Source organism: Stegodyphus dumicola, chromosome X2, assembly GCF_044657685.1.
Source record: "Stegodyphus dumicola isolate Sdum_Otavi_A_Nest chromosome X2, ASM4465768v1".
NCBI classification, from domain to species: domain Eukaryota; kingdom Metazoa; phylum Arthropoda; class Arachnida; order Araneae; family Eresidae; genus Stegodyphus; species Stegodyphus dumicola.
The window spans coordinates 190,435,568-190,450,688 of record NC_140781.1 but is presented as its reverse complement, the minus strand read 5'-3'; the positions used below and the strand labels follow the sequence as shown (position 1 = coordinate 190,450,688).

Genomic DNA, 15,121 nt, shown 5'->3' with positions numbered 1-15,121 from the left:
AGAGGGCCATCGATAACGATTAAATAATTGAAAGACAAATGTGAATACTTGCGTCCATACTTGGTCAAACTCCAAATAAGAGAATAATGTTTGTATATTACAATCTCTAGTCTACTAATTTCACCAATTTCATTAGAATTTAAATGTATGGGTTATTATTTTAAAAACTGATCTTTCATTTTTTTTATTAAAGACTCGGCAATGTTTTACTGCTTCTAGTTTCATAAATTAAAAATTATAATTGTAGTAAATATTGCCTTAAAATGCACAATATGGTAAGATTATATAATAAAGACATTGTAGGCATAACTTTTCTCAGTATTGCTTAATATATCCCTATGTAAAAGGGATATATTATTATATTAATTAGGGATATATTGCTTAATATATCCCTAATTAAGATGTTAAGTAACTACTTTATGTTTATCTTCAAATCTGGTCTCAGATACGTAGCACTCAAAATCGCGATATCTTTTAAAACGAAATTATTCTAAGGAAAGGAAAGCTTTTATGGTGAGATAAAGGCACTTAATAGGTTCAGTTTTTATGTTCATCTTTTTTTAAATAATTTGTCATTTGATTAGCAAGTAAATTTTCGCTCCTTTAATCAAATTTGTTTTCCTCCTAAATATGCTTTAGTTTATAAGCATTAAAATTATTATCAAAGTTCGCTCTTCGAAATATAAAATTGCGTTCCTCAACACAAGGAGCTGCAGCTTTTAATTACTATATTTCTTTCAGAATAAGACAAAATTCTTAAGAATTCGAACTTTTAATACAAAGATATACATAAAAATGTAAAAATGTACATAACTTTTGAGTTCGAGATAGACTTATTAAAAAAGACTAAATGAATTACACCCAAGCGAATTTTCCTTCTATCGCTTAATGTAAAGACAAAGACATTAAGAACATCCAGTGAAAAAGTTAATTACTTAGACCTATTTACATTTAAGAGTGCTGATTGCAACCGTCGTGCAATGTTTTCTGTTGACTTCTGAAATACGTTACCTGAAGACGAAAGCGTGCTGAAAATTTCGTTCCATAAGAATTTTAGTTTAAGAAAAAAAAGTATTTGTTACTATTAAACAATATACATAATAAAATTTAAAATCACCATCTCTTTAATATGTGTTTCTTGGTGTCCACTTCAAACACCCAAGTCTGAATATAAGTTTACTTTCATTAGTTATAAATTTTGCGAGTAACTCGTCCTTTTCTCTGGTTAAATACTATAAAAATTTCACTTTAGTTTGTAAGGTTATTTTCTTCCTTCTTACTACGTGCCTCTTTGCTGTGTAATTAAATGCACGTACGGCTGGCAATCGGAAGATCTAGAGTTCGAATCTCGGAGAGGATACTGCAAATTTTTCACGTCTTCTGCTCCGAAATAAAAATGCCTAAGGGTCTGTGAAAGTTTTTAGTACACCGAGTTGCTGCTAAAGGATTTAGAAATGTAATTTTAATGTTCAGTTTTTCGAAAATTTAATTCAATGCGAATTCTTGATTTTAACTTATCTGATTCTTATGATTCTTTCTAAACTTATCTGAATTTCTTCAACCTGGCTACACATAAAAATTAAACTTCGCATTAAACACTTATGTAATAAACCTAAGAACCAACCTCTCTACTTACTTATTTTTGTTTATTTCCTGTGTTGTAGCATATATAGTTTTTTACTTTGCTTGGCAGTTTGCGTCTCGAAGGTTTTATAGCTGCTGACGGTTTTCAAAAACAGTGTATTCAAAATCAATGCCGAAACTGAAACCCATATTTTGTTACAGTTGTGGATATGTTTTACAAAACATTCATTGCAATCACATATACTCCGAAGTACCTTTCTGAAACATTTTAGAAAATAAATAAATCATATAAATTACCATATAAGGTATTTCTCCCACTTCCCTAGCGTGCCTTCGGGGTGTAACGGTAGCACGCTGGGTCGGTATTCCAGAGGTCCGTGGTTCGATTCCCGGCGAAGGCGGTTGCATATTTTTCATCTCTTCTGCTTCCAATTAACCTAATGACTCTACAACCATTTTGATAAGTTCTGTGTTGGTCATAAAAGAACTGGTGAATTCAGTTAAATGAAATGTTTTTCTAATTAAAAGTACTGACTATCTCACTCGTAACACGCGAAAATCCTTCTTCTAAACACCTGAATTTTAAATTATGTCATCAGCTATATTTAACGAAATGCTCATCCACAGTAAAAGGAGCAATTTCATTAATCGGTATAGGTATTTTTTCGATGACTGTAACATAACAACAATTATGGAACTTCAAAATTTCCACTTTGAGGAAATGGAGAAATATTAGATATTATAGCTGAAAATAATTTTAATGAAGTTTCTTCAGCCTTTGTAAATGGCCTAAATAAAATGACTTTCTTATTCTTGTTACTCATAGTTAAAAATACGTAGCAAGAGGTGACTCAAAAAAGCACTGATCAAAAGAAATGAGGGACAGACTTGCTTGGAGAGCTTCTTTTAACTATAATAACACAAATTTAATACAATTTATAGGAAATGAAACTCTCCATTTCACAGGATGATCCCAAAGATGTTTCAAATGGCCGGATAATTACAATTTAATTAATTTTCTGATAATCAGAAAGTAAGCAAACACATTTAAAAATTTGTTTTTCTATGATTTTGCGATATATGATACAGCATTTAGAATAGATGTGCATAGAGAAAGTTATTTTTCAAGAATTTTCTTATGCAATTATTTCCGAAGTACTCTGGACTACTACGTACGGTAATAACAAGGATCCAATGGCTGAACTTTTCCGATATTTCCGATGCTCATAGGTGTGAGAAGTAGTAAAAGATTAAAGATTGTTACAGGATTAAAAAAAGAACAAAAAGAATCTGAAGCTACCGATCCTTATCTTTTGTGAAGCAGAAGATCAGCGACTTCGGCTGCGGTTGCAGATGAACTGGCCACTCACTTGCCTTTATCAATACGCGAAAAGGAAAGCTTTCATGAAGCTCCCTTTAAATTGGTAGTCCATTATAGCACTGCGATCAGAGAACTCAAATTAATTTTTCATAGCATATATCCTTGCAATATTCAACAAGAACCAAGAATATTCACCAAGAACTTGCAACTCATTTTTATTTTGTTATAGGTTAAGCGCCATTGGATGGACGTATTTGTAAATAGAAATGCTAATAACAAAATTGTTCTCCTCAATTGGCTTCTAATTTTATCTATTTTCTATATTGATTATGTTATTGTAGTACTCTAAACATTCAATGAAATACGAATTTCTGACTGTGGAAATCAATGTCAAATAAATGAAATAAGCTTTTGTGACTTTTAGTTCATCTTATATTTTGATAACTTTGCAATTTACGAGAAACATACTAAACTATATTAAGAAATAGCTATGGTTAACTTCTTATTTCTTTATAAATTCAGTTATTTATGTATCGTATTGTAAAATATTTGCTCTCTCTTTACCTTCATGGTGTAGTCTCTTTACCTTCATGGACTTCACCGAGGGCACTACACACTTTTCTTCCCCCCTGCTATAAATAAAATGCCTCATGACCTCAGTATCATATAGTGCAATAATATTTAAATCTGTTACTGCTACATAAGGAGCTACAGTGACAGAAATAATTTGGCACTTTCTATAGTGCTATTTATTATTAACGTTGCAACGTTGCAGAGACATTAGGTTATTTCGAAGTAAGAGAAACAAAAAATGAGCAAGGCCCTCGCCGGGACTCGAACCATGGACCTCTAGATTACGTGCCAAGAGAGCTGACCACTTCACCTCGAAGGCATGCTAAGAACGCGGAAGAAATACCCTAGATACTCCCCCTTTTAAAGGGCGACTGGGTTAGGGGACCCAATTGCCAGATCTTGGTGGTGGAGAATCATCATCCACCACCTTTTTAGTTCGGGTGGCAGTGTAGAGATATTAGATATTTTAAAGCAGGAGAGATTAAAAATTAGCAATGTCCTCTCCGGGACTCGAACCACGGACCTCTCGATTAAGCGCCGAGCGGGCTGACCACTACACCACGAAGACGGGAGAAATACCTTATAAAGCTAGTCACAAAAATAACTTCCGTTACTATAGCAACTCTAGGAAAATATGCTGTTCTGTAAAACTAAAAGTAATTTAGCACTTTGAGAATGAATGCTTAAGAGGGGCGAGTACGTGCTGTAACTCTGAATATGTTAAATTTCGAAATTGGCTATATTACGCAAACAACGTAAAGGGTAACTAGTTCTTTTTGTCGTAAAGTAATTATATGCTATCAGACTGAACTTCTTTCATGAAATCAGTCATTGAAGAAAAATATGTTCCTCATTAAGATAACACCTTTAGTGTTAAATTGAAATTCTACAAATTCGTGAATTGAACTCTGGTTGATTTGTATTAACTTACCTGAAAGTAATTTAAAAACGCCTATTTATTCGTCTATAAGTCATTTTATTGCCTCCCTTATCTGTTTAACAATGTTCATTATAATATAAACAGTTCCTGAAAGTGTCATCTTTCCCTTAAATTTCTTTCATAATATAATTTAATTTTCTCTATTATTGACATTTGAATTAAGACAATAATTATAAAGTACAGTAATTACAGACGGAGAAATTAAGATTAAAATAAGGATTTTTTTTTTTGTGTGTGTGTGTGTGGATATACGCAATTACTATAATGTATAGCGTCTGTTTTCCCATACGAGTGACATAATACAGAAAACAATGCCGTCTTGAGGCATTTAAAACTTTTGAAAGCAGATAATTATCAATATTATCTCGGTTTTTAAATATTTCATGAAATTAACTCGATTTTTCCACCAAATTAAGTCTAATGGAATTATGCTAACAAATATTCAAACTATAATTATTAAGATAACGTGTAGTTTGTAAATTCAGTTAAACGCTACTAAGCGGTCGAAAGAAAATGCAAGGAAAGTCTAAACCAATCTTAAAACACCGTTCGTTGCAGCTAAAGATTTGCTGCACCTTCTTAAATATTTTCGCTGAAGTTAGTAAAATTTATGTAGTAGTAAGTTAGTAAAATTAAGAGTATTTTACATATGCCCAGTCACATTTCGCAGATCTGCTATTCTGTCAGTTGGGACTGCAAAACCCGCTTTGTCTGTATTTGAATATCAATTATGTATTCAAGCTGTGAAGATTAGACAGTTTCAAAGCGAAAATAAGAACCAGTGACGATATCTGTTCTTATTTCATGTGATATTCTTCTAAAGAAATCTGCAACTAGAATTTTAACAGCCCAGATTTATAGAAAATTTCAGAACTTCAAATATGCTGTATATACCTTATAAAATTACGTAAGTGTTTCATAAATGTTACTTAAAGATTTCAGTTCAATATTCTGCAGTGAAACCTCTCATCTAATAATGTAGATTTCGAATCTAAGAAATTTTTCGCTGTAATTGCTTCAAAAACTAAAAAAAACGTAAAACGTGAATTCAAATAAATTACTATAAACTAATATTATGAGCTGATATTTTCTGTAATACTTTGTTGAAATACGTTTAATATTTGACTTTTTGTTAAAAACAATCTTTTCAGGCAGTAAAAATTCTTTTAATTTCTTTTAAATCAGCTTAACCCTTATAAAATTTTTAAAACGCAGTGTTCTGCATATTTTCAGTAATCATCTTTTTTGTTTCTTTTACTTTTACTGTTTGTATTACCAATTATATAAATGAATCCGATGCTTTTCATATTATATTCTGCATTTATTATTGCATAGTTCTATAATCAACACAATAACACATTTTAGAAAATTGTACGAAAAGTTTAAACTCGAAACAAGTATTTAATACAATTCTTAAATTCAATTTTTATGCTCATTAACCTCCTTTATTTTTAGATTTTTAAGAGATTGTCTTCTCATTAGATTCAGAGATAACAAATTCATTATTCACCTGATTTCTGCTGTTGCGTTGACAGATACCTGAGTTTTGCTTTAAACAGCTGCTGATATTAAATTAGATGCCTCGCGATTATCTTATTAGACTTTTTTAATTTAATTACTAATCCATAATTACTTAGTAATTAAATTAATTACTAATCCATAATTAATTTAATTACTAAGAAATTAATTCTTTGCCATTAGCATATATCAGCTATTCTTTCTTAACAAATAATATCATTGCGATGCTAAATTGCTCCGTGGGAGAAAACCGAAAATACTCTGAAAATGAGTGGGAGGCGAATTGAAAAGTTTCTTCTATTCTCTTATTCTAAATAATTAACATGTTAACTTTGATGTTAGATTCTGAGCTAAGTATCTCAGTTTTATGCTGTTTTCATGCTGATAATTCTAACAAAAGTGAAAAAAATTGGTACTAAGGCAACGACTTTAATAACGTTTTTTGAGAAAGATATACAATAGCATTCAAAAGTTATGAGTTCGGTGAATGTAAAATTTTTCATTGAGAAAAGAAAACTTGATAAGGCTTTATTGTACGTGTCTAACGCAGAGAATTAAAACTCTAAAATTCATGAATATTAATTACCATAATGCCAAAACTCTGTTCAATTAACATTCCTATAAATGACTGGAAAACTTACTCCTATGTAATTGTTGCTGTAGAAGTTAATTTTTATTTCATTTTATAATAATTTTACGTATATCAGTTTGTAAGAAATCAGACAGGGAATGTAGGCAGTAGAATAATAAATACGGTAGAATTTAATTAAAACGACCTGGAATGTAATGTTATTGTTGTAACGAGAGAAAGAGCCAAAACAATTTTAATTTGCGACAACTCTATGTATAATTAAACTCATCATTAATACATCAAGTAATAGCTGTACTGTGTAAACTTTGCTGGTTTCTTGATGCTCATTATATTCACGTTTGACTGCATTTCAGTGTGAGGAATTTGTTTCATTTCATACAGAAACTTTTTAGCAAATTTTCAAGAAATATGCATTTGTTCTTCTGAAAACAAAAATGAGGAAAAGTTCTATTATTATCCTTTATATTTTCATCGCAAAATATTAAAAGCTATTTTTAAAGCATTCAACCATCTTTCGCTTTTTAATCAGTTGTGATCAAATTACCACTCCATTTACTTTTTGATTATTCCATTTAATGTATACGTGGCTGTAGAGAGTGGAGGAGACTAAAGTAAGACAAATATTTTTGTACCTGAAGTTGTAGAACGTTTGATGAAAATGCATATCTAATTCATTAATCATCGATTTATCTTTTAGACATTGACTTCATGACTTATTTCTTCCCATTTTCTCAGTTATAAACTTTTATGTCTCTTTCAAGTTTTTCTGTAGAAAAACGTTAGCAATTTATCGCTATGGTTTACAACTTTAGATCTTAGAAATGTTTGTAGAATTTTCAATTTTTTTCTCATCCTTACATTATATTATGTTACACTACCAAGGCGTTTAACACCCACATGATTTGACAAAATGCCAGTTCTTGAAAGAGTTGCCATTCGAAATTCCACAAACCCATTAAATTATCTTTGGGATTAAAATGGGGCATGCTCAAGTAAATGTCATGTCCATTTTTAATCCAACACATAAATGACTAAAGAATAAAGAGAAATATTCGCACAACTCTTAACATAAGAATTTAATCAGCTTTTAATAACGTAATTTATAACACACCTAATTTGTATGATTCTGAAGATATATAATTGATAACTTTATAAACATTTGCATCACTGCTGCAGTCAATAAAATATATATTTAACACCACATATTACATATCTTGATATTAAATAGTTGTTTGTACTTTACATGAAGTCATTTTTTAACTATAAAACTTTCGTTGAAGGAAATCTGGTAAATTAATAAATGAGTTTCCCTTACTTGCATATCTCCCTTGTAGAAAGTAAAATACGTGATTATCTTAATGTTTCAAATACCTGGATCAGATTGCTGATTATATGCGGGTTGCTTTAATTCCATTTTTATTATCATTTATGTCTAGCAGTTTTTCAGAGATTCTCAATCATTCAGCAATAAAACGTTTTTGATATAGTTTTTCTTAACAAATAAATACTGAGCCTTAGACATAACTTCTAATGTTTTTACAAACTGTAGCAAATTATAAATATAGTATTTTACCGATAGTATATTTGTTTTACTTTCCTGCTTTGTTCTTAAAATTTACACCAGAAAAACTCAAGCTGTAAATGAGAACTTTTGTCTTTAAATCAACTGTCGTAAGACAAAAGGAATGAAACACTGATCATCAAATCTAAAGAATAACGAGAAAACATATTCTCATAGTTAACGTTAACCAATGCCCAATACTGTAATTATTTATGTTACTTAAACACAGTTAAGTACAAAGTTGCGCTTCCGCGCGTAGGATATATTACGCTAGCTCAGGATATATCCAAATTCGGTGACTGACAATGTTGGACGCCATGGACTCATGTTGGAATTCCGGTCTGTAATATTGTTTGAAGTGAATGTGGTTTCTGAGAGTAATCAGTAATCAGTAGTTATGGCTCAAAGGGATCATTTAAGTGAAGTTAAAAAGTGGCGAATATTTGGTAGAATAGAGGGAGATCAAACACAAATGGAGGTTGCCCGACAGTTTTTTTAAGAGTTCAGAGCCGCTCTTTAAGCACTAGATCAGTTGATAGACAGCTTGGTCAAGGGCTACCAAGAGCAACAACTGCATCAGAAGACCCTTTTTATACAGTTGTCGGCCCGAAGAAACCGCTACGCAAGTACAAGTGATTTGGTTTTAGACTTTCAGGCTGCCGCTGGAACTCGAATTAGCCTTTCTACTGTTTCACAAAGGCTTAATGAGGAGGTTCAACTGTATGCGAGAAAACCAATAGTTTGCTCCCACTCACCCGAGCTTCCAGAAGAGCCCGTTTAAACTTGTGCCTTTGTCATGTTCAAAGGAGCTAAGACCCCCCCCCCGACTACTGTTTATTAAAGAGTCTAGTTTTAAACTGAACATGGATTCTAGACGTGCTATGATCTGGACAGAGGAAGGAGCATGCAACTTGTCTTTCCTATCAGTAAACTATCGCGTTTCCACAACTGCAGTTTAATGGTTTGGGAAAGAATCATGACAAATGGCCGCACCGAGCTGCATATCTTTCAAGAAGGCTCTGTAACATCTCGGATATATGTGGACGAGATACTAGAACCTCAAGGTTAGACTATTTGGGGGTGCTGTTCGGTCAGAGATTTTGCTAATGGATGACAATCTTGGGCAATCTTGGACATCGAGCATATGTGGTATCAGAATACTTGCAAACAGAAGATATCACTAAAATGGATTAACCACTTTACTCACCCGACGTGAATCCTATTGAGCATGTGTGGAAAGCCTTACGACGCCAAATTTCAGCTTGACTCGATGAGCTGAAAAGTACGCTTTTGGAAGAATGGCGAGCAATTTCACAAGACCTTATTAACACTTTAGTAAAGCGTATGAAATCAAGATGTTAGATATGCATTCTGTCCGCGGTGACCATACATCACATTAAAAAAAAAATTTCCCACAAGAGGTGACTTAATTTTTCCATCATTTTCCAATTTCCATAAATTTGGTTTTAATTCCAATATTTTGCGAATGATCAACTGCCAAACATTATAATTTACGTTAACTAAAGCCATTTTAAAAATTTCTATTAATAATTTTTCATTAAGTATCAGTTACATTTTATTTCTGTAATTATCCTTCAATTTTGACGGCCAGTGTAAAATCCATTCTGCTACAACTATTCAATCCAATCAATTCAGAAGCAAGAAACTTGCTTCACTTACTGCTTACGAAAATATGACTACAATTTACCAAACAAGACTGAATAAGTTTGAAGAAATGTTCGATATTCTCAAAAACTGAATTACTTTCAATTAAGATATGAAGAAAGAAATACTTCAGCAATTTTGGCATTTTTGTGAAACAATGAATGAAAGACAATTATTTCTTTGAATTTTGTGAGACAATGATTTCTTTGATACAATGAATTTAATTCAAGAAAAAGTTCTTGAATAGGAACTATGATATGAAGATATGATCTTTAAAATTGCAGATTTTTTATCCTGTAAGCAATATAGTGAATTACACGCTGCCACCCTTGGTATAATTTCTGTAGAATAAATACCTAGCGAAAGTCGATAAGGATTTTAGACAATGTGAATTTAAAACATACTATAAAATAAGATATTTCAATCTTTTCATGTGAAAATTATTTCTGCAGATTATGTTTTGAAGTAAAAGAGTTATTCAACTTGCGTAAAAATACTCAGATTTCTTTTTCCAATAATTATTAAATTTGCTTTTAAAAGCAACATTTCTCTAAGTAGTAACATAAAAAGATGACTGGGTCCATAACAAGTAACATTTTAATATATATTTATGATTCTCAGTTTAACGCTAACATAAAAAATTCTGTGTTTATGTGCTCGAGAGTATACTGTTTATGAAAAATCGTATAATGTCCTATGCGCATGATACAGCATTATCTCCAGTGTTAATTCATAAATATATCAGTCAATAATAATGATATCTGGAATACAGTAAAATGTTTAAATTTATCCCACTTTGTAAACTGCGAATATATAAACATTTTTATCCAACTTCTTAGACATGAATTCATCTGGAAACATCTGTAGAATTGAACTTGAAGACTCACATTGAAGATAAGATAAAGCGTGTGTTAATTCTTTCAGGATGCAGATGTACAAAAATCAACTGAATGGACATGTACGAAGGAAAATTAGAAGAAACTGTTATATTCGTTAATTAAAATTTAATGGTGTTTCTTACCTGAGCGTATTATCTTTGTTGAATGAAATAATAACGCTTCACCGCACAAATCCTCAGCTACTCATTCTTTACCTTCTGACAAGCTCGGACAGCCGCTCATCGATCATGATGCGCTTATGGAATAAAATTCTTGGCAAAATAACTTAATACCTATGAATTTCTTCTTCCAGAACTAACAAAAATACACTAACTGGCGCACGAAATATCATACCAATTCGTTTTGTTTATTACACATTGATTTGTCATTGAGGTGTTACACAATTAATGCATAGTTAATTGTCTGAACATGGAAAGTAAGTTCAGTGCAAAATCAATTCAATGTATCCGGCATTTAGTTTCGCAACCCCTTGTAAGCAGCAAACTTTTGCATTGAGCATAAACCTCTTACATATATCTTCCAAAATTGCATGAAATAACTTCAGGATAAGAGCTCTGAATTGCACTGCTTTTAAGGGCTTCCTTGCGAATTTTCTCCGAATTCTTTCTCCTAACCTTCTTTGCGAATTTCCTCGCAAATTGGGAAAAATCAAAAATGCTGCATATTCAAAGCACCCTTCAAAGAAAAATACACCTCTATGGTACAGCACGTGCTTTGCAGAATGTGAGTTTCTTCTAATAACCACGAAACAAACTGAAGCCTTGGTTCTTTGTCCTTTATCATTAGTTTCTGGACAACTGTCATTTTCTAAGGAAACAAGTAACGATCAACGTGTTGGGTCCTCTGAATTGATCTACAATATTTTCCTATCTCATCAGCCATCCTCTTTGCTGGTTTGTTGGTACTTCGTGTCAAAACCATAAGAATTGCTTCAATGTTTTCAAGATTACATCAATGTTTTCAGGTATGCGGACACTGAATGGGTGGCTTCGATTCTTCTCCAAAATAGTCAGCAGCTTCCAAGTATAGGCACAGTCAGCGAATTAAGCTCAAATATGTTCGTGTCTCCACTAAACGCTTCGTTTCCGCAAAAAACCTTATAAGTTTCACCTTCTGTTCGACACTCAAACGGCAGTTATCTGCCAACTTTCAAACTTCTATTTCGCTGCACGTTAGAGTGAGATACTTTTCCTGATATTTAGTAGATTTTTCGATGAACAAAAGCACATGAATACAAATTTGTAACATTTAACATGAGAGATTGATTGCTATGACATTTCGTTGCCATTCTACCTAAGCATCGGCATCTACAAACTTCAAAATTCAATGACGTAATATCGTCGATGTTTGTAGCAATATAACCATTTTTATTCATTTAATCTACAATAAAATGCAGAATTTGGTTGACTATTGATACCCCAAAACGTACTGCATGTTTCTATCTCTTTAAAAAAGTATTTATAATTAATAAATATAGAACTTCTTTCTGCCTATTTTATTCCAAAGGAAAGGAACACTAACTTCCAAATCTTGCGAAATTTGCGCTGGAAAATCTATATTATGTTCTACAATAGTTTCATTATTATGCCTAAGCGTCTTCCTTTTTTCACACGATTTTGTGTATTTCTGACAGGTCGTTATATATAAAGCTACATCCATTTAATTCACATTTTATGTAGACTAAAAAAAAAGCTAATAATCCTATGAACATTTTCCACTTTTACCAGCAAGAAACCAGAGACCTGTTGTATACTAGATGAACATTCTACTGCTTTCCTACGCTTCCGAATACGTCTCTTTACCTTTGCTTGGAAAGGAAACCTTTAAAAAGATGTGATTCATTAATCCCACTGAGGATGAAAAGAGAACGATGACGATAAAGGAGAGAGTGCAGGGAAATAATTTTGCTACGTATTGCAAAACGTAAGAAATCTTACCAAGTTTCCTACGCTCGGAATAATGGAAAAAATAAGCAGCAGTGGGAAGTCTTTGAAGATACTACAGAGGCCGGTCAAAATAAATGGGAAACATATGCTATTGACAGTTCAAAAGGAAAGTAGTGTTACAAAAGAAATCTTACATTGAGAGAAGATGGTCGTTCTGTTCATTTCTTAAATAGCTCCAGACAAGTGTCTCAACATTAACGGAAGATCGTAGATAGAAATAACTTACAGTTAAGTAAACAATTTTGTCAAGCATACATGAAATTTCAGAAAAGATAATATTATTTCTTTAGTCACAATGCATTTAATTCTTTTCGCTAATAATCCATTTTAGGTTTTTCAGGAATTTAAGGCTCTGTAGTTAAGGAAACTATTAAGCAGAGTTAAACATAAATTTGCATTTTAATACAAATTTAAATGAATATAAAACAGAAGTGTTTAGATATATGATACAGAATTTCTTTTATTTTTTTCAGTTTCATCTACAACGGAAATTAATTTCCCTTTGTCTTCAGCTTAAAAATTGAAAAACTAGAGAAAGGTTTAGCTTTAAGCCATACAGTTAATAAATTTACAGCTGTAAACTGAAGAAAAGCTAATATACAGAAATTTATTAAATATTTAGTTTAGTTAGTTGCGTTCCTTAAAAAAATTTGTTTTTTTATGACAGCCTCTGTTTTAATTTAATATTTTATATTGAATATAATACGATGCCCAAACAAAATAAAATAATGTTATATTTATCCACATCTCCAGGGTAATTATTATGTATTATTTACCCTTGAGAAAGTTCAATGGAGAGTAATTAAACCTTTTTTAAAGTTTTAAATTTTCAAAAAGAAGTGTAAAATATTTTGAATTAAAAAATTTGTAAATGAAGAATGTTTTCAAATTTAATCATATATAAAAATTACGGAACTGCCTTTTAACGCATTATTTCAAGTCAAAAGGTAGACAATGAAAAGAACTTTTGTTTTAATATCTTGTTTCCTAATTATTTGAATTCATGTAAGCCTCTTGTAAGTTTTACCATCGTTCTATAACTTTTGTACGTTTAACAACTTATTTAAATTAAGATAATAATGCATTTAGAAGAATAAGGATATTAAATAAGATTTATCTAAATGAGATAAAAACACTATTTTTTCCATACTGCTAAAGAGATTATCTGTTCTGAAGCTTTTCAAAAGTTGTAAACCATGAAAATACTCACGTTCTCCAGTTATACGCTATTTATAAAAGAAATGTGCTAAAAGTACAATTATGCTGTATAAAATTAATGTTAAAATATTACACTTTACAAAATGTTTTTGCGAATCCATCGGAAAAAAAATTCGGAGAACAAAATTTAGGACATCCAGATTTTCGATTTCATTTCTCCTTAACTATAACTCTCTATTTCTTCATCATAGTATTAAAAGAAATAGCATGTTTCCTAAGTCAGTAAACTTCATGAATGTTTTACTCTATTTAATTATAACTACTTGCATTAAGGAGACTAGCATTCACGGCACAGATTTTATTTACAACAAAAGCCCATAACTGCACAAAAATGTACCTTGTCTAGATATAAAAATTACTTATATCTGTACCCAACTCAGGTAAGATTAATTTCTGATTTACAATCATCAAATTTTTTGCCTTGTTGCATTCAAATTTCTGTATTTTATGTTGTTTCTAAAGTGAAAAATGCGCATATTAATTTCTGGAAATACCATAATTTGCTAAAACCAAGTAAAGGAGTATCAAAATAACAACTTCCGGAAAACAACCTTCTTGGAAAAAGAAACACTTTGTTCAGCAATTTGTAATTTAATTTTAACAGAAATAAAACTTCTCAGTGCCCAACGCATCCGACTGTTCTCGAAAACTTCTGTTTTTTAACTTTCTATGCTTACTTCAGATTTTCAGAGAAGTTCCTGATGCGCTTATAATATTAGAAAATGCTTTCAATAAAAAAATAAGTAATCGAACTTACCTTTGCGCAGAGTTTCGATAAAACTTGACGTTCAAAAACGTGCAACAAGCAGTTAAGAACACAAGCACTAAAAACGAAAGACAACCGAAGTTTTAAAAAGAGAAAAACTTTTCAGAACAATAAGCGTCGGTCACGAGACTTGTGTCCGAGGGTGCTGGGAGGATACTGGGGGTCGACTGGGAAAAACAGCGGGTCCGGGAGACTAAGGTGCGTGTGCTGTTCATCCTTTGGAGTGCGTGAGGAATTGGTGATGCCGCGCGCGAGAGAGCAGGGATGGTGATTTCATTGATGTGGGGAGGCGACGGTTGGAGGATGGGATCCCGCAGTCACGTGATGTGGAGCCGTCCGATGCGCAGGACAAGCTGTAAAGTTTTGGCCCACCCTTTTCTTTTCAGTCGTGGGCCAAACTGGACCAGTTTCGAAACGAAGAGTTCAGATTCGGACAACTATCTGCTACGGTTTTTTTTATCTTACTTAACAATTGATAAATAATCACATAGCTTTATCTTCTACTTGAGTTTGGTATATATCATTAAATCGTATGCCA

The 15,121-nt window shown here is 31.9% G+C and overlaps 1 protein-coding gene across 3 annotated transcripts in view; it reads right to left on the bottom strand.

The window, feature by feature from the left end:
• The window catches only part of LOC118183513 (transient-receptor-potential-like protein), a 503,203-nt gene extending 488,398 nt beyond the window's left edge, over positions 1 to 14,805 (bottom strand). For all 3 annotated transcript variants that reach the window (XM_085808846.1, XM_085808848.1, XM_085808847.1), the window contains exon 1: positions 14,575 to 14,805. The gene's annotated coding sequence lies outside the window, so the exon portion shown is untranslated. The remainder of the gene's footprint in view (positions 1 to 14,574) is intronic.
• Positions 14,806 to 15,121: the final 316 nt, after the last annotated feature.